Here is a 20,044-nt window from a genome sequence, read left to right on the forward strand (position 1 = left end):
ATTCTGGGCTAGAGTATACTGTCATTCTCAAAGGCAATACAAAGACAAAGGCAATAAGCAAAACAGTGCCTCTAATCTCTTCAATTGGGTTTCCATATGAGAGCATATCCTCTACCATCTAAGGGTAGATAACTACATGAGAATTCTATCTAAACGGATGTCTTCACACATAGTGGCATCCTCTAATGGGGTAAACACATTTTTTCTCTCAATAATTACATATAGGTGTTCCTAAATTCCTTATCTAAAACATTTCAAAAGAGAAATCGCATAATACAGATTATCAGGGACATGCAGATACCTCCCTTTTAATAACTGTGCATCAAGTGCACTATGAAATACACAGGCTAATAATCAAAATGTGAAAACTTGTCTTATAATAGCATTGAGTCAGTTAACCAGTCCATCACTACCATGACGGTTAGACTGGAAAACATTGAGTTAGGCCTAAAGAAAATTCTTAAAAACCAGTCTAGTCATACAAAAGGGAATTATACATAATATAGGGGTTCCTAGTACATTACTGCAATCTGGAAGTGTGAACCTAAACAATACACCTACAATAATAAAAGGGCTGACTGGTGAAAGGAATATGGAAAAGGGAAATGAGACTAGGTCACAGCTAAAATCCCCAAACGCTAGGCACTATGCGACATCGGTCAGGGGAGAAAAAGAAAAATCTACAGGAAGAACGAGAAATTACTTGGGTGAACAAAAATCAAAAATAGTTCAGAAATGTTAGCTCTACCGCTGGCCGCTACACCATATACGGTAATCTCAGCTAATGTTCCAGTTCCTTCTTCAGGGAAAAATGAAACCTTGTTACCTTTATGGTACAAAGCCATACACTACATAGGAAGCAGAACAAAACTGACTAATGTAATATAGAAATTAGGTCACCATGTACAAGAGTCACAAATCTATAATTTATCCTTACGTCCAATCAGGATACATAAATTTAGGGCTGCCTGTTCTTTAAGGGAAGGGGGGCAGTTGCGTGACTAACTGTAGGTAACATACATTGATCCTGTATATCTCTTTTTTTATTTTTCTTCAAATATCATTATAGCCAAATTTGACATACACTGATGAAGTGTTGTCTGTCTATCTGTGAAATTTAGTGTCAAAACAAATCTACCCAACTGTTTGCAGGATACACATCGTCATGTATATCCCTTCACAACACAGGTAAACTTGTAATAGTATCAAAAGCAGCAACATAAAACAAAAGCATGCAAAAAAACGCACAAAACGCACATGTCAAGCCATTAGATATACTTGCTGTATATCAAGCACAAAAAAATATAGACAAACAATAGCATATGTGAATAAGCGGTGACGCACACACTTCAAGTCCTGTACTTTATGCACTGTGAACCTGAAGCCCAAAACCCACTATGCAGGCCTTCTTAATTTGTCATGTTTAAAATTAAAATACACTTTTTTTACACACTTTCTCTTACTTTCCTCACACTTACTTTTACTTTCCTTACCCTCCTTTTGACAGCTGATCACTAGTCAGTCGTGATCGGCTGGCAACACAATCTACCTTGTCACTTCTGACATACAGGACCATCAAGAACAATTCATGATAGAACCAAATACACAAACATGAAAACCACCTGAACATTCTTTCCCAAAGGAGCTACGCAAAAACACTTCCCTTTTTAACCAACCAAACTCACGTGTCTTGTCAGCCTTAAAATCACCCAGAACAATCCATGAATGATCTGTGAGCAGAAGCAAAAGAAATACACAACACACAAAAGAGAGACATTTCTCAAAACAAACAAATATCCTATATAACTTGTAATCAGAAGACAAAACATGATACACATTAACATACACAAAAATAAATTTCCATTACGTAACTGTTACCATCTTGTCAGTCAGCTTGCAACATTAATTTATTTTAACTTTTCTAAAGTCAAATTCTTTCACTGACACTCCATGTTATTTTTGGGCCACACTTTCCACTGTAAAAAATAATTCTTAATTGGCAAATCGTTCTCACTTAGGCATGTAGCCTTCAAAATTTCAATAAAAAGCTTCATCTTATTTTCTGTCTAAGACTTAATGCAATGCTTCATTTTCGGTCAAATAAAAGCAACTAGCAGACATTATTTTTTTTTAGAGGCAGCGATACAAATATATCATTTCTGCAGAGCATTTAGCATGATGTTGGGACTTTCAAAGAAACCTTTTTCATATTTTCCCTTTGGAATTAAGTTCTTTAATTTTGCGGAGAAACCAGAAACCCTTCCTTTTAGAGGCCTGTTTAGCAAGGTCATTCTGCATTTCACAGAGACAAGGCCCTAATTTAAAAGGTCACAAATGTCAACATGACTGCCTCCTTCCATTGTTTACAGGGAAACTAAAGATAACACCTCAGCGCGACTTGAGCAAGCCCCTGCAGCTCTACTAGCCCCCACCCTCTGCTCATTCTGAGGCTGACAGAGGCAAAAGGCCTTCCTATTTCCTCCTAACCTGCAATAATTCACTCTATTTTGAAAAATAATGTCTCCTTTTTAGGCGCTAAAAAATGTATCTCTGTTTCCAGATTATTAAACAACATTTACTGTGAATAATTCACAGAACCTAATAACACACATATCAGTTTTTAGAACAAATGCTTGTTGCAATGGTACTTATTTCATTAACCTTAAATGGATCTCACTGGGTCATTTAAAAGCAAACCCCAAATGGGGACAGCCTGCAAATTTGTATTATACCTAAATGTATGGATTTACTGAAGCCTAAAGCACTTTAAAGCTATTATAAATGGCAAAAATACCCAAATTCGACTTTGATATTTGGGGCACTTAAAAATAAATATCCTATAAGTATGTTACATACTAATCATCCTCAGAATGTTCTTTACACATTACAGATATTAGACATTAGACATATCTCATGTAAATCCTTAGAAAAATGAGTTTTTTTACGCCTGCGCTAAGTGAGATGTCATATGCTAATGTCCTCATTATGCAGTGTAACACAACTCAAAATAAATTATAATGCTAGGAGGTCACAGTATGAGCATTAAGCTTCATGAATAGTAAAAAACTGATTTTTTAGCATTTATTTTTAATAATTATTTTTCATAATTTAATAATTATTTTTAATAAACCCAATCATTTGTGATAATACCACATATAAAAGCAAGCTGCATCTCTTGCCTATCATTTTTAGACGCATTCATTTATAAGCCTAAGCACAGAAGCCTAACTTAAAACATGACAAAATTTGGCGCCACATTTTTCTTTCTAAAAAGGACGATTTTTATTCTTTACAACAAGGGGTGGTGATGGACAGAGTCTCTGAATTAAGCAGAGTACTCTCACCCAGTCTAGAGATCAGGGCTAGATCCAACACCGTTTTTTTTCAGCAACAGAGCCAAGAATATGCGTACAAAAATGCTTAAAGAGAGGAAACCCTTAATTGAAATGTCTTCCTGTAATACAAAATAATGAAGAAATGCTATAATTTTTTTTTACAAAAACACACCATTCGTTTTTGGGGACCTTTTTATTCCTAGTGAATGTGAATTTTAATTTTATTTTTTTAAGCATTTAGACATTTTGCTTAATAGACTGAAAACATAAAAAACCACAAACACACATTTGAGCACATTTCAGACATAAACAGAAAGGGGTGAAACACTCAGGACACACAATACGGCGCGCTTTAGCCATGCATTTCATAAATAGCGCCATCGCTATGTACTTACAGAAGTTACACTAATGGGAAAACCACATAGACATTTAAACACACATTTAACCCACAAATCAATACTCAGAACAAAAACAAAGGACAACCCACAGACTGTACTTAAACCAAACTATTTGCAAATACTAGTTGTAAGTCATATTTACAAGAAACGCTTCTCAATAGTGTTCCAAAAGACTGCAAAAACAGACTGCTGCATATCCAAGAAGCCAAAACACACTCAATTCACTAGCTTTGGCTGGCAGAACACCAAAAATCGCTCTGCATATCTTCATTTATAAAATTGCGCAGAACAAAGGATCCTTGTTTTGTATTATGTCATATTTTCATTCCCTGGCGATACAAAATCACCAAGGAAGAAATATGTTTGTATACTTAAACCTATTTAAGTATTCCTTCTAGGAGAGCCGGCTAATTAATTTCACATCACACTATGGTACCGCCAAGAAAAAGCAACACATTTTTCCATGTGAGCTTAGAAAACAGGCATGCCAAAAATATTTGCAGAATTATGCAAATATTATAATACGTGCACCGTTCAACAAAACCAAATAGAGAAAAATCTCATCATTACCTGCCTATACAAATTGCAATTTGCATTTCCAAAATCCAAAACGTATCTAAAGTTGGCCAACACAAATTCCAAAATTCCAAAGTTACAGTCCTAAATTTGCTAAGACCAGGCATCTTATAGCTCACTAATCTAGCTTCAAACTTCAAGGGGTTATCAAAAACGATACAATCGCAAATATACGAGCCCCTCGGCTTTGGTAATTGCAATAACCAAATCGAAACCAAGAAACCAAACAAAGTCGTGGGAGCGACCCACTTGTACTTCTTATTCTTACTAATCAAAAGGTTATCCAAATTCTAACTGTCAAGTTCTACATGACCTAACGGTCTTTTTTAGAATACTCACTCCAAGAAGGGTCTCAGTCAGGAGTGACATCATGTGGAGGATCAAAATCAGGAAGATCAGAAATATACTGGGCTGCAGAAACAAAGAATCTCCAGAATCCCTGTGCACAGAGTACCTGCTTAGTAGAATCCTGTTCTGTCCTCCTCAGTAGATTTCAGTCCTCTGACAAGATCACTCCCACAGATAGTCACTTCTCTGATGAAGCCCACGTTGGCCGCGCTATTTGAAGAAATGTAATCTTCATTCTCAGGGAATACTTACTAATAGAAAAAAGAACTTGGCACAGAAGCTGAAATATGAAAAGACAGCTTTATTAGATTTAATTAGTGAGGCCACGTCACACAGAAGCCGTAGCAACTGAATGAGGTAGTCTGAGGAGTACAGAGAACAGAGGCCTTATATATGCTCAGGGTTACAAAACTCAGCATAAAAGTAAGGGGCAGTCCTTGCTTTTGCAAGCATGCAAAATGCCTAACATGGACATGCAAGGTCTGCCAAACATTAGCCAATAGGACAAACACCCACTATTTACAATTGTCCAATCATAGGTATTATTACGCAAGGTATCGCATGCCGACAAACCCACTTTTCAGTTGTCCGGCCCACCATTAATTATACAGAAAAGCCCAACATTCCTTCTTACACAAGCCGGACAAACCCATAATAAAAGGACCACAACCCATATCATAAACAGACCATAAAAGAAGGAACAGAAAACAGATAAGAATCAGGATAAGGGGTGTGTGTGTGCATACCAAACTCTACAATGTCCTGTGCTTTGATCCTCTATCTTGATCAGCTACTGGGCAAGGAACTGGCCTAACAAGGTCAGCTTCAGGCAACGGGGTCAGTTCACTCAGGTCATTCAGAAGTCAGCTAAAGTGTACATGTACTAAAGACTCGTTCGGCCGCAGTCATCGGCCTATGTGAGGGCAACCACAAAATGGCTGCCATACACAAAATGGAACCCAGGGTTCAGAACGAAATCCCCAAATACATAGTAAATCCATCGACCTAACATGACAAAATCACTCGTACTTGTCGCACTCACTAGTTACGGTTCGCTACTATCAAATTCGTAACAAAACCATGACATTTATAAGGTGGGTTCAGAATTCACGGAACCTCACCCCCTGCATGATTTCCAGTCGCTAGGAGGACATCCAGCAAGGTTTTTCTAACACGGGCAGTCGCAACCATTCATGGCCAGAATGCTGCCACTAGAGTATAAAATCTACCTGATCGGGAGCAAAATCAACTTGAGTAGCTGCGCTCTCTGGCACGCTGCATGGTGCCTTTTGCACTGATTTCTTTCAGTGTGAAATGAGCTACCGGTGCTAAATCACAGCTCAAGCGCCGCAACATGCCTATTTCTGCCTGCTGGTGGAGCTCCGTGGAATCTCACAGAGTTTTTATGTAACTCCGTGGAATTCAGTGGAGTCAAATTCCATGAGTTCCGGACACCTTTACTTTGTAGTAGGTGAGTGTAGATTTAAATTGCATCAGTCAGGGAAATATTTGTACCTTCACCACCAGGTTGCTCTTCTCTTTTAACACTGTATTGTCATAAGTCATTAAGTCACAGAAAAATGCTCCAGGCTAGCTTACTCCCTCAAAAACATTTTACTGGTGTGCATGCATATTTTAGCTGTTCATGTATTATCTCCTAATAATTTGCCTCATACTGTGTTTAAGGGGGTCTGAACTCAAACTGCAGGATTTCCCCACTTTTGATATAACTATGGCTGTAGAATTGTCAATGGCTAAGCCCTAAGTAAATAATTATTCAACTAAATGTATTATGTTCTACCTCAAGGTCCAAGTTGAAAATACAGTTCACTATTGCTTATACTATCACTTCTTTTCAATCCTGCATCACCAGATCAGTGAACACTATAGTTTAATAAGCCGGTATGAGTAGGAGAGGGGAAGGAATTGAACACTGCTAAAATATAATTTAGAGAATTAATTTACTGAGTATCAGCACTGTCATGCTGACCTACTCGAATTTCAGTTTTCTTGGTCCCTCTTTCCCTTTTTGTTCCTTTTTTTACTACGTTTGTATATTTTGATTAGCTAAAATTATAGTACCACTGAAAAAAACAACTGGGCTCGAACCACTGATCCAAAGGCCTAACGGTTATGCTTTGCAATAGTCACGCTTGCACCATGTGTGCAAGGGGGAATGGTTGTCCTCATTAAAAATATTTGTAAAGTGACTCCCAGGAGAAATTTATATCCTTGTTGACTTTATTATAATCACTTATCTTATACATAATTCAGCATTATAGAGTCTGATCCCTGTGTGCACTCCTCTTTGCAAAGGGATCTTAAATCAGACCTCTGTAGAGTTCTACACATGGGGTACTTACTGATTTCAATAACGAATAAACACTGTACAATGTACATCAACATTCCTGAAATCTATTTAGTGGGTAAAACCTTCCAAAATGTATTGGAGGATGAAATGCCCAAACAAGATATCATATTTCACATATTTACAGGGGCTGGTAAATGCCTGAGTCTGCTGTGCAGGTATTTACGTGGTCTGGTAAACACATGAACCCTCTATAGGTTACTCTGATTCAAGGTTTTGGAGTTTATTTTTTAACCGGGCTCAGGGGTGTACAGTGTAATAGTAATTTTATGGAACCTTATCTACAATTTATGGTGTTGCTCGAATATGAATTTACCTGTAACCCCTTCCATGCTGATGACGAGCTCAGCTCGTCATGAGCGTAACCTGCCGTATGCTGATGACGAGCTGAGCTCGTCATGTAACGCGGTAATTTGAAAATTGCCACACACAGCGGGAAAAGCCGCTGCAGCGATGCGGTTAAAAATGATTGACATTAGACGTTTTGCAAAGCAGAAACAGTTGGTTTGATTAAACACTGTGGGCGGGAGAACAGGAAACAGAGTCAAGGTCTGAAGACTCTCTCAAAGCACATTGGTTTTGGCCGTCATTTTATACATTACATGATGGCACAGCAGTTGCATCCCCTAGTGCACACCTTTTGATCCTTGTGGTTGTTCCAAGAATTCCTTGAAAGAATGTACGTCACTTGAAGTGACTTACATTCTTTCAAGGAATCCTTGGAACAACACCAAGGATCAAAAGGTGTGCACTAGGGGATGCAACTAATGTTCCATTTGAAGCAAATGCGGATATGTGATTACCAACGTCTATGACAAGAGGCGTTACCCTTGTAGCACCCGAAATATACAACACAAATTGTACAACTTTCTCGACAAAAAAATAAGGTTGTGCACCAGTCTTCACATTCGCTCTTCAGTATAGTGTAAAGCCACACAACTGAGATATCGCAAAGAGATCTACCTCTCAGACTTTAAAGAGAATCTGAGCAAAGCCAAATTGAAATTCTCAATTATACCTACAACAGAACCTTTGGTGAATCATATAATATCCAGCATCAAACAGCAAAACTTGGCAACTGCTCTTGAGATTTCTTTCCTTTGGTCCACATAGTAGAACATCCTCCCTTCTCCCTATTCTGCTCGATAGTAGTCCTGCCTTCATTCGTTAAATCTTCTTATCCTCCTTTCAAGCCTCAATATCTCTTTCACGCAATGTGCCATTCTTAAACCATGATCTCAATCAAATACACCTGCAGAGGAGAGCAAAACATTGTATCCAAAGCAAACATTCATGTTAAAGTTAAAACATGAAGAAATCCCAGTGCTTAAGGCCTTTGGTCAACTTAGTGCAGCACGCATCTCAAAACACATTTAAATTTGGATTACAGATACGTATAAGGTTATGATATAGATGTAAAGAACTATTCAAATAGATATATTTTCAGTTATAAAATATATGGAGAATATTTTTAAATGAATACACAGATATATAAGAATTGACATTATTATTCAAACCACACAAATGTAGATATATGTGAGAACTACAACTCATTGTAACTGTAAAGTAAACATTAATATGCAAACTCATAAATGTTGAGATTACACAGTAGTTGCACTTTCTGTAACGGTTCACGTGCACTCCATTACATTATTAATGTTACATCACACGAGTACATAAGGCCATACGTAAGCATATATGTGGATGGATGGAGCCAAAGTTACCCTGCTTCACTGCTTTAGCCTTAAGGTGTGTGCAAACTCAGGCTACCAATGTTTCCTTGTATGTAAGAATAAGGGAAGAATAGATAATGCTTCACAGACAATACTTATTTCCATTGGGATCCAGGAGTGGAAGAGCCGGATTTTGGGGTCAGTGGTAATAGAGTATCATTTGATACCTAGAGGGAGAGCTAAATCTTGGTGGAACTTCCTTCACCATGGATATAGATAGGCAAAGGAAATAAAACCAGTGGACTCTCCAATGGTTTTAGCTCTTCATGGAATGGAATGGAATGGAATATGTTTTTGTAAAGCGCTATAGCTACCGCAGGCGTCCCAGCGCTATAACTGAATACGGTGGGGTGAGGTAGGTCAGGGATTATTTCCTGAAGAAAAAGGTTTTTAATTTTTTACGGAATGGTAGGATGTTTGGTTCTGAGCGGATGGAAAGTGGAAGGGAGTTCCAGAGCCTTGCTGCGTTAGTAGAGAACATTCTCCCTCCGCTTCTTTCTCTTTTGTGTCTGGGGATGATGACCTGGAAGGCGAGGGAAGATCTCAGCTGCCTGTTGGGGTTGTAGGGAGTGATCAGGCTGTGATTAAGGACTGCTCCTTTCCTCCAGTAGGCACGGTGGGCGATGCACATGCTTTTAAAATTGACCCTATCTTTTACCGGTAGCCAGTGAAGTGCTCTTAGTTCAGTTCTCACTGATTGCCGGCGGGGAATGCGCAGGAGGGTGCGGGCCGCGCAGTTTTGAATCACCTGCAGTTTTTTCAGGGTGGATTCAGAGGAGCCTAGGTATAGGGCATTGCCGAAGTCAAGCCGGCAGAGGATGAGACCCTGGACCATGATCTGTCTGGCCTTGAGAGGAAGGAGTGGTAGGATCTTCCGAATGAGTCTGATAATACCCATGCAGGATGCTGCTAGTTTTGTTGCCTGGTGGCCGAAGGTGAGAGCAGAGTCCAGCCAAATGCCCAGGCTCTTGATGGAATCCCTGGGTGGGGGGGCTGGGCCTAGTGAAGGGGGCCACAGAGAGTCAATGGATTTTTGGGGGGAATTGCCCAGCACCATTAGCTCAGTTTTCTCTCCGTTGAGCATCTAGTAATATCAGAGTTTTCTGTTATTAAAAAAAATCTATTTTAGGCCCAATGCATGTGAAGAGGCAAATCAGGGCCCTCTTCACTTCCCCAGGTCACCTTTGTTTTGATGTGAGCTAATAGATGAGAAACAGAATATAAAATGTGGTGCCCCATTATACGTTCTCCAAAGCAGCAACCCCTTGGTTGGAGGCATGGAGGGATATATCGCTCAAAGCCCTACAAGTGCCCCCGGTGTTTCCGGAAATGGATAACCACAAATAACTGCTGACAGAGGCTGACAAAAGAGGAATCGGCCTGCTCACGACTGCCCTCCCTGCACCATCAGGGAAGCAAGTAATCCTGCCCCTGATAATGCCATGCTCTGCTTTGCTTCATTGTGACAAATAAGGTAGCAATGAACATCCCAGATTTTAACCATCACTGATGCCTGAGTCTGATAAAGGAGTTTTGGAACCACCTGAGGGTTAGCAAAAGCAATAGATAACCAAAGCGTAATCTAGAAATGTCAGTGATCTGAATGTGAGCAGTGGTTTCAGGACATTCAAAATGAGGATTAGTTTCTATTAGCCTGAAGATGGGAATAAAACTCAGGTGCTTACATTAAACAAGAGCTATAGGGTCAATTGAGTGAGGATGATTATTAGCCGACTTACCTCAATTTGCCTAGCACTTCTCCTTGTGTCATTCATTAGTTTGATTAACCCACTGTAGGTCTATCTTGCTGATCCTGAGTTCTAGTTTCTTTTCACCAACTGACTTTTGATTGTTCTTTACCGCCTATCGCCAGGATGCTCCCTTGGGAGTGACAGTAGCGCTCTATAAATGCTAGAATCATTCATTCACTTCTCCTCACTCCTCACTCATAGGTCATGAACATTGAAGTTTTGAGGACCAGAGGGTGAGCAGAGGCCGCACAAACCTGAAAGCTGGTGAAAGCCTCATGAACTAGAGTCGTAGGCTCAGGACCTAAACTGATCATGGTACTTGCTAGGAACCTAACAGAGAATAGGAGCGTCAGGGCCTAAGGTTGAGCAGAACTCCATAGAAACTGAGAGTGAATGGAAGTTTCTGGCAATCTCATGGTACATGATTATAAAGGTCCTGAGGGTGAGATGAACCTTCTGGGTAAGCTAGATTTCAAGGACTGTTGAGACTCAGCAGTGGAATCAGGTGAACTTAGTGTGACCAAGAGGCACATGGATCCGAATCTGAAGAGAAGCCTCAAATGACATGAGAATAGAAATTAGCTTAAGGTTCCTGAGGCTGAGCGGGCAGCTTAGTAAGTAACTGATTACAAGCAAACCGTCAAGCACAGCCCATGGAATCCTGAGTATGAATTTAAGCCTCTGGACATCAGGATGAGCACATTCATGAGAGACTTGTTGACTAGTAAGAAGTTAGGATCACCAAGGATGCACAGGAGCAAGCGGACCTTCCTCATAATTTGTACCCTCATTGCTGCTGGTGAATAAAATGAGGCAGCAAGTTGGGCACTCTTGTGCTCACAGGTCAGTCACTGGGTGACTATATCAGACTGGCCTCGGAACACAAAAATCTCAGCACCTCCCCCGGATCACCTGATTTACCCACAACTGAGCTCCATCACACTGATGCCTAGTTGCTGGAAGGATGGATGGGGTTTTTGTGTGTGAATCATTGGTGCTGAGTGAGAGGTACGCTGTCATTTGCAGGACCTTATTGCAGGCAGCCGTGTGAGCCCCTTCGAAGATTGGCGCCATGGGCCTGGGCCAAGCTTGCCAATGCCGAAATCCGGCCCTGCACAAAAGCATTATCACCTCACCATGGGCAAGTGAGTTACAACTCTCGAGTGTGAATATGGGCTAAGGCACTAAGGGTGATCTGCAGATTCAGTAATAACAGGTTATGTAGATTTATTGAACTGAAGATAAGGGTTAGGTGTCCTGTAGATGAGCTAGCATTGAGTAATAGTGTTTACATTCTTGGCCAATTGAAACACTGACCGTACAGGTTTTAAAACCCTTCATTTGCCACAAAGGTCGCCCAAATTAGCCCCTTCAGAGTAAAACAATCAAGGTTTTGGGAGGGAGGGGTGGGGGGGAGTGAGCAGACCAAGAGACCAAGTAGAGTGTGAAAAAGGCCGCTTTAATGAAACAGGTGCACATTTACACAACGAAGCCTCGGCAAACGCCTAACAATCTAAAACTTTACTAATTGTTTGTATTGTTTTTCCAACCCCCAAAACACCCACCCCCGCCCCTCACCCTCAGTCAAACCCGCCCCCACCCGTACATACCCCATAACATATTAAAACCATACAACAGCCCCATTACAACATTATAACTTCAACAGGCCCCAAAACCATATCTCAAAACCCCACTTACAGCCAAAGCCCGACCAGATCCCCCAGCCTATGCCTCCAAACCCGAATTCCATCTGCACAACTTCCCCAGACAAAATCCACATTCCAAAATATCAACTCCCCTCGTGCCCAAAAGTGGCAAATCAAAATAATCCGCACCGCACCTGTTCCAAGCGACAATGAAAGAACAATAACACAAAAACCCCATGTCCACCTGTAACAAACAGCTGCACCCAACAAAAGAAAAAGGGGCAAAATAGCAAGCGTCAGAAAAAAAAACCCATGAGATGGAAGAAAAGAAGGGCGAAAAAACCAGAAGGGAGGGATGGAGGGACAAAAAACTCGCTAAGCTAACACCCGGCCACCAGGTCACCTAAGCCTAAAATGGTGGCCGGGGGGAGGAGCCCAAGCCCCTTATAGGCTGGGCTCCTCCGAAACCAAAAAGGAGCCCAAAACCAGCCCAAACCCCTGGCCTGCTTCAAAATGGCCCCCACCCGACCGTCCCAAACAGCCCGGGGGGGGGGACCTCCCAGGGGTCGGCTGCCCCCCCCCCAAGCCCCCCTTGGGAGGGAGGGGTGGGGGGGAGTGAGCAGACCAAGAGACCAAGTAGAGTGTGAAAAAGGCCGCTTTAATGAAACAGGTGCACATTTACACAACGAAGCCTCGGCAAACGCCTAACAATCTAAAACTTTACTAATTGTTTGTATTGTTTTTCCAACCCCCAAAACACCCACCCCCGCCCCTCACCCTCAGTCAAACCCGCCCCCACCCGTACATACCCCATAACATATTAAAACCATACAACAGCCCCATTACAACATTATAACTTCAACAGGCCCCAAAACCATATCTCAAAACCCCACTTACAGCCAAAGCCCGACCAGATCCCCCAGCCTATGTCTCCAAACCCGAATTCCACCTGCACAACTTCCCCTGACAAAATCCACATTCCAAAATATCAACTCCCCTCGTGCCCAAAAGTGGCAAATCAAAATAATCCGCACCGCACCTGTTCCAAGCGACAATGAAAGAACAATAACACAAAAACCCCATGTCCACCTGTAACAAACAGCTGCACCCAACAAAAGAAAAAGGGGCAAAATAGCAAGCGTCAGAAAAAAAAAACCATGAGATGGAAGAAAAGAAGGGCGAAAAAACCAGAAGGGAGGGAGGGAGGGACAAAAAACTCGCTAAGCTAACACCCGGCCACCAGGTCACCTAAGCCTAAAATGGTGGCCGGGGGGAGGAGCCCAAGCCCCTTATAGGCTGGGCTCCTCCGAAACCAAAAAGGAGCCCAAAACCAGCCCAAACCCCTGGCCTGCTTCAAAATGGCCCCCACCCGACCCTCCCAAACAGCCCGGGGGGGGGACCTCCCAGGGGTCGGCTGCCCCCCCCCAAGCCCCCCTTGGGAGGGAGGGGTGGGGGGGAGTGAGCAGACCAAGAGACCAAGTAGAGTGTGAAAAAGGCCGCTTTAATGAAACAGGTGCACATTTACACAACGAAGCCTCGGCAAACGCCTAACAATCTAAAACTTTACTAATTGTTTGTATTGTTTTTCCAACCCCCAAAACACCCACCCCCGCCCCTCACCCTGAGTCAAACCCGCCCCCACCCGTACATACCCCATAACATATTAAAACCATACAACAGCCCCATTACAACATTATAACTTCAACAGGCCCCAAAACCATATCTCAAAACCCCACTTACAGCCAAAGCCCGACCAGATCCCCCAGCCTATGCCTCCAAACCCGAATTCCACCTGCACAACTTCCCCTGACAAAATCCACATTCCAAAATATCAACTCCCCTCGTGCCCAAAAGTGGCAAATCAAAATAATCCGCCACCCAGAAAGCAGTGGGAGAGGACAACGAAACCCACCTTTCTGCCCCCCAAAACAACCAACAAAACCTGTGAGAACGAGGGGCAAATAATTTCACTAACCCAACGCATTTCTGACCGTCAAACAGCGGGACAAAACCTCCCGCATCTCCAAAAGATACAAGTCCATCCCCATCCGGGATAAATGAACCCCGTCACTGTGGAAAAAAGGCACAGCATCATAACGGATGTCACTATGAACAATCCGGCCAAACCCCAAGTCCCGACAAAACCGAGACACCTCAAGATTAACCTTCCTGCGGGACTTGTCAATAGCTTTAGGCTTAACTGCATTGCGCCAACACCTCCTCGGGATCAATTCTGTCCACAGGACGTGACACCCAGCCCAATGCTGATGTAACAAAGAAAGATCCTTTTTCATGGTCCGAAGAAGAACAACACCCTTAACCGAACACAGGTTATTCTCTCCAAGATGTAAAACCAAAATATCCGGACAAACCCCCCCCACTAACCACGAGTTAAGAGCTGGAATAAGATCCTTCCACAACATACCCCCCCGTCCCTTCCAAACAACATTAAATAAACGTTCATTAAAGCCAAGCATAGCACCAAAGTAACTCAAACGAGCTTGAAGCTGAGCTCTTTTAACGAAGGAGTGCCCCACAATCCATATCGTCAGGACAGCGGAACGAGGACCAGCCACAGAACCTGCAAGAAAAAGAAGTATCAGAAAGGCAAAACAGAAGAAGACGCTGGCGCATCCCCAACCGCACATCGGACATAGCGCTGAAAGCAGTTTGAAGTCCAGCGCCCCAAATGCATAATGTCCTCCCGTGACCAACCCCTGTGAAAAGCCTCCGTGGCAGCTCCAATTCGAAAAGAATGTGTGCCATAACGAGACTCATCCAAGCCAAGATGACGCAGCGCTTTCCGCAACACCATGCGCAGTTGGTATGTAGTGACCACAGAACCATCCAAGTGTTGAAAAACATTATGTTCCAAAACACCACCCGAAAGCTCCCACCAGCAGCGCGCCCATCGCAAAGGGCAAGTCTCCAATGAAGAAACAGCTTCCAGCCAAATACCCTTGCCTTTATGCCTCTGATCCGTTTTGGAATGAGAAAGCCAAATATGAACTCCTCTACCTGACAAACGAACATCACCCCACAAAACTCCCTTGTAACACCGATTACCCAACAACTCAGACACCCTAAAGGCGCCAAAAAACATCCAAACCATCAAGGTGGCAAACAGGCAAGCTTCAGCCCTGTCCCTACACACTTCCGGCAAAATCGACACCACACTAGCCAACCTCTGCCATGACAAAGGAGACCTCACCGCCGGAACACCACCCCGCTCCCGAGCCCACCCTTCTAACATTCTCCTACCCAATTCCCCCGCAGATGGTGAGTAACCCCAGAACAACTTACCCATAAATGAAACGCCCGCCAACTTCCCAGCAATAGTAACTCTGGATAAACCCCTGTCCATTAAACACAAAATAAACTGAACCACATCCTCTGATCTTTGCCACGACAGGTCCCTTTTGACAGCTCCAGAAGCCAAAAATTCTTTCCACGCCAACTCATACGCTGTTCTTGTGGAAGTCGCCAAAGACCCTACCACCAGCTGAAAGACCCTGTGTTGCCTACCGTCCACAGATGTTCCGGCATGGGAGTCGGCGTCTCGTCTGCCTCTAAAGCTAGCCCACGGAATCTCTCCCACTGTGAACGAGACAAAGCATCCGCAATGTCATTGTCCACACCAGGAATGTGTAGGGCCCTAAAGCAAATATCAAATCTAAGGCATCCCAACACAAAGACCCTGAGCAGTTTCAGAACTTGCACATCCTTGGCAGATTGTCTATTGATCACCTGAACCACAGCCAGATTGTCTATCCTGAAAAGAACCTTCTTGTGAGCTAAATCCTGGCCCCACAACGTAACCGCCACAACAACCGGAAACAGTTCCAAAAAGGCAATGCTCCGTCCACCATTCTTCCAAGCCTCGGGCCACCGCTGAGCACACCATTTCCCTTGCCAATACAAGCCAAAACCTTCACTACCAGCCGCATCAGAAAAGATCTGCACATCCCACATCCAATCAACTTCCCTATGTAGAGGAACTCCATTGAAAGAATGCAGAAAGGTGACCCACATACGCAAATCTTCCTTGACACCCGCCGACAGCCGAACCCGGTGATGTGGCAAGTAACGACCAGACAGAGCCCTGCCTAGTCGCCTACAGAAAGTTCTGCCCGCCCTGACCACCCGACATGCAAAATTAAGGTGACCCAGTAAGACCTGAACTTCCCGCACCATGACTTTCTTTTTAGGCAACATTTTTTCAACCAACTCCAACATGTTCCGTTTCTTATCAAGGGGTAAACGAGCCTGCATGGACTGAGAGTCAAGTTCAATGCCCAAAAAAGACATGGTCGCGCAAGGACCCATGGTCTTCTCCGGAGCCAAAGGAACACCCAAATGAACCATAAGGGACTGGAACTTAACCAAAGCATTCTGGCAGTCTAAAGAATCAGCAGCACCCACAAAAAAGAAATCGTCCAGATAGTGAGTGACCAAAGTGTGACCAGATTTCTGTGTGAAGAACCATTGTAAGAACGTACTGAACATTTCAAACAACGCACATGACATGGAACAGCCCATTGGCAATGCTTTGTCCACGTACCACTTCCCAAGGAATTGGATACCCAGAAGCGGCCAATCTTCAGGATGGACTGGAAGCAGTCGAAATGCGGATTTAATATCGCATTTTGCCATTAAAGCAGAAGGGCCCGCAGCCACTACCAAAGACATGGCCACATCGACAGAAGAATAGGAGACAGAAGCCGCTTCATCATCAATAAAGTCATTCACAGAACTACCCTCTGGCCACGACAAGTGTTGGATAAGCCGAAATTGCCCCGGGTCTTTTTTGGGAACCACCCCAATTGGTGAAATAATTAACTCCTCCAGAGGCCAATCATCAAAAGGACCTGCCATTCTGCCTTCACACACTTCCTTGTTCAACTTCTCCTGGACTATATCCTTATGTTCATCCGCTGACTTAAGATTCTTCGACCACCTCCTCAAACGAGGCCCCACATAACCCAGATGAAAACCATCTCTGAAACCAGACACCAAAAACTCTCTCAGCTCAGCAGACCCATAACCGTGTAGCGCCTCAGACAAATGTAGCACATTAACCGGTGTATGAGCCTTTGGGCCCAACACCTGATGAACCTCTCCCTCCCCTGGGAGCCTGAGGTGTCTGTGGAGTGGCATGATGTGTTGAACCCTGCTGTGACCACTGTTGCCCACCCGGAGGTCTGAGTCCCCAACATCGTGAAAGCGGGTGGCTCTTTTTCCCACACTGCGAACATTCATGTCGGAACTTACAAAACTCTCTAGTGCATGTCCCTCGATTGAAGTCCCAGCAGGTCCCAACATTAGCCTGTGCTGATGTACCTGACCCCACCCCTCCCCGGGTGGGTCGCGCCTGAAAGGGGCGGTAAAGTAAAGGCAAACCACTGGCCGTAAAGATCGTTTTACCACTAGAAGACGCACCCATAGTGTGTTGCCAAAGGTCTGTGTCTAATTCCCCCCATTTCGCCTCAGGATCCCAAGCCATACGGGCCCTAAACTCCTCATCATACTGCGCCCAAGCAAAGTCATTTCTCGTGATTTGAGCTTTACGAATCACATCCATGTATTTGAACAACGAAACGCAGCGCTCAGGAAACTTCTCACAGTATACACTGGCGTATATTAAAAACGCCGCTGTCCAATTTTCGATGGTCAAGGGGACTTTAGGGCGCTTAGCCAATTCGTATTCCTCCTCCTTGGAACCCTCTTTAGCACGCAATTCCCTATGTAACAACTTTAGGAGTTCCACAAACTCACCATTCCAAATTTTCTCCTTAGTGCTCAACATTAAATGAGCTCCCAACGGCTTAGTGACGCCCATATAGGGCAACTTCTTGATTTTCAACTCCTTACTATGTACAACCTTACCTGTGTCAGTTCCGACAGTAGAAGTCCCACTGTCAACCTTAGCCGCCACCCCCTTGTCAACCCCATCAGTGCCTACACCCTGGTCTTTAACATAACGACCCTTGTGTAACCTACCCCCAGACCCCGTGGAGACTAAATCTTCCCCAGACCCCACAGACACCATTTTAACTTGAGGCTCCACATTCTCACCTGGACGTAACAAAGGAGGCTGACTTGGCTCCGCTCTCCACTCCACATGGGAAACATCATCCGCCGTCCGAGGAGCCCTCACTGAGGGGCCGAGCGCTCGTGGTCTGGACAACTCCGCTCTCGCACGCACCACCGGTGCCTGTAAAGAACTAAGAGACACATGAGACTGCCCCCCCTTAGACACAGTATCCCGCACTTCGCCCTCCTCAGGGCTATCCTCATCATAGTCAAGAATTAACGAGTCATCCAACTGAGAGGGGGCAGGCAACACTACTTCCTTCCGGACCCCTTCAAGGGTCTGTGAACGATCACGGGCCTTACCAACCCTGACATGAGAGCGAGGCGGGGAGGCAGACTGTACCCGCCTGTATGCCACATCATTATTACCAATCACAACACCTGTCACCGGCAACAAATTGTGAAGACCTTGCGGAGCAAAAGCAGTCGCGCCGGACCTGCTCTTGGAAACTGCGCTGTAATCCCTCGGTGGAGCCAGGGAGATCGCACTTGACCTACTCAAACCAGCTGCGCCGACATCCCTCGTTGGGGCCACTGAGGTTGCGCTTAACCTGCTTGTAGTGGCCACAACGGGATCCCTCGTTGTGACGGGACGTGCCGCGCAAGGCTCCACCCTCTTTTCACCTTGGCGCAAATGGGCTGCCTTCCGCCCTACCAAGTCCGCTGCTCCAGACCGCTCCCTATCCTGAAAAGAAAAAGGCCGGACTGATGTGCCAGGGTTAAAACCACCTAAATATCCAGCAGCTGGGCACACGTCCCTCGCCGCCCTGTCAAAACCACGTCTACCTCCCTGAAAATCAACTGAAACAGGCCTCTTATTCTTAAGGACATCGCTCAAACGAGGCGGAGGAGGAGAAGGGGAACAAACCTCCTCCTCACTGCTGCATTCCAACATAGACTGAACCATAACCGACGCTGGACCCTGCATTTGAGCACCCAAAGGCACGCCTTCCTGCTGCGCCCCTTCCAAAAAACCTGATGCCCTTTGCTGACCACCAACCGGTAAACCCTGAAAATGCACAACCCCAGACCTCGCACTCTCTGCACCTTGAGTCTTACCTGCGTCAAACTGTGCTGCATCACGCAGCCCTTCAGCCCACGAGGGAAAAACGTCCAGACCCCCCCAAGACCGCACCCTGACCCCCGGGAGAGCCCCACCCACCTTACCCCCCACTGCAGAAGACCCCAACATCCCCGCGGCTGCCGCACCAGACAATGAAGGCACCTGAGAAAAAACAAACTCCTCCCCACCTACACCTGATTGTAAAAGGGGGGAAACATCATGCCCTCCAGTCTGCGCCCATTCCCCTTCCCCCACAGAACCACTACACACTGAAAAAACTTCCCCCCCAACAGATAAAGGAGGGGAAAACAACAAGGGGCTAAAAGGCACCTCAGTTGACACTGCTACACCAACTCCCTCTGACATAGAACCAACCCCATGTGCAGATGAAAAAGAAACTCCATGTGGCCGGGAAGGAGTGAAAAGACACCCTCCCCTTGCCTCCCCCGGAGCTTGAAAAACATATTGAGCAGGAACATCCTGAAAGGAAACCACAGAAGCATGCCCCTGTTCAGCACCCCCGCTGTGAAAAGGCACAGTAGGCAGCGCCTCACGCTCCAAAAATGCCTCCGCCCCTCCCCCCACAGCGACGTCACCAACCGTCACTGCAGAGGTCGAGGCAGAGCGCCGTGCACCCCCACGTTGAATAGAGGCCCGACGACCTTGCTGCGAAGGGGCCGAAGCAGCCCTCTCACGAAAAGCCGACACAGGTACTGCCTCTGGCGCAGCCCGC

Source organism: Lissotriton helveticus, chromosome 3_1, assembly GCF_964261635.1.
Source record: "Lissotriton helveticus chromosome 3_1, aLisHel1.1, whole genome shotgun sequence".
In the NCBI taxonomy this organism is placed as follows: domain Eukaryota; kingdom Metazoa; phylum Chordata; class Amphibia; order Caudata; family Salamandridae; genus Lissotriton; species Lissotriton helveticus.